The sequence below is a fragment of the Belonocnema kinseyi genome, chromosome 1, assembly GCF_010883055.1.
Source record: "Belonocnema kinseyi isolate 2016_QV_RU_SX_M_011 chromosome 1, B_treatae_v1, whole genome shotgun sequence".
Taxonomy (NCBI): Eukaryota; Metazoa; Arthropoda; class Insecta; order Hymenoptera; family Cynipidae; genus Belonocnema; species Belonocnema kinseyi.
In genome coordinates, this window is record NC_046657.1 from 177,377,631 (window position 1) to 177,379,087 (window position 1,457).

Consider the following 1,457-nt stretch of genomic DNA (forward strand, 5'->3'; position numbering starts at 1 on the left):
ACAGTTTTAATTAAGCAACAGGTATTTAGTTTAATAATAAAAATATTAAATGAATAAATACATTATCGTTAAAAAAAAAGCTTTAATTAAACTATTCTTTTAACTTTCAAAATTAATGTTGGTTGGCGTCATTTCCTGTCATTATTGTGTAATTGTTTTATATTATATAAAATTATATTATATATTATACATAAATTACATATTATATTATTATATAAAAACGTATATTTTAATAATAAAACATTCATTTTGTAAATAAGAAAAATAAATATAGCACAAATAGAGCACTTTTTTGTTTGAAAATTTTAATTTTGAATGTTTGTAATACAAAATTTTAATTATGTATACGCTTTTATACATGCAATATTTATCTTACCTTCGTTATATATATTTTATAATTTAATGGTTAAAAATACATTTTTTCGCTGTATCAATTAATTTGTACCATTGTTGGAATATTTAAGTTTTATTTATTGTTTAATTTTTATTTTATTTTGTAGTTAATTATTATTCTACTCATTTATTAATTACTTAGATATTTATTATTTTATTAAGTTATTTATATTAACGTTTATTATTTATATTTATTATTTATTAATTTTAAATAAGTACGGGCTTTTAAGCATACGCGTACTAGGCAAGGACTCAAGTCTCGGACTGGAAGCTTCGATTACTTGGTCGAGAAACAGACTCGAGTCCAATATTCGATTCTCAGCGACACTACCCATCCTTAGATACACTTTGAACAGCATGATCAGTCTCCTTATGGGTACGGCCAAAGATATTAGGTCCTAGACGAAGATATTATAAACGTAGATGCGGTGCGGGCTTAGTTGCCCGCCATAAATATAGACGGCGCGTCCAGCGAAAAAAGTCACTTCCCCTCTACCCACCGCTCCCCGTAGAAAGCACACACCGATATAGTTTACCAAGAGCCACTTGGAGCGCTGTAAGCAACTCTCGACACACCTTCGAGGCGCATTGATGGTAAACTTAGCTTGGACAAGAACCATTTTATTGAAAGTAAATTGCCAATTAAAACATTTTCATATTTATAACTTTGCAAAACTTGGTTGTTTTAATAAATACCACAAACATAAGTCGATGAGTAATTTATATTACGGTTTCATATATTTTCCACTAATTCTAAAATTATTAATTATAATTTTCATTCTATATATTTTCTATATATAGTTCTTGAATATTATTTATTTTTTATTTTTGTGGTCTGCAATTTCTACGGACTTTTTTTAGACTATTCGGCACATTTATAAAAAATATCATATTCCATAAAATACCCGAAATAACAAAATGCTGAAACCTGAAAATCCCGAATTAAATAATTCTAGAATTAAATTCTTGAATTAAAGGCAATTGCGGGCTTAGTAAACTAATATCTTCGGCATTGAGTTTATAGGATACATTCTTTTTGAAGTAGATGTCGCTTTGTCTTACAC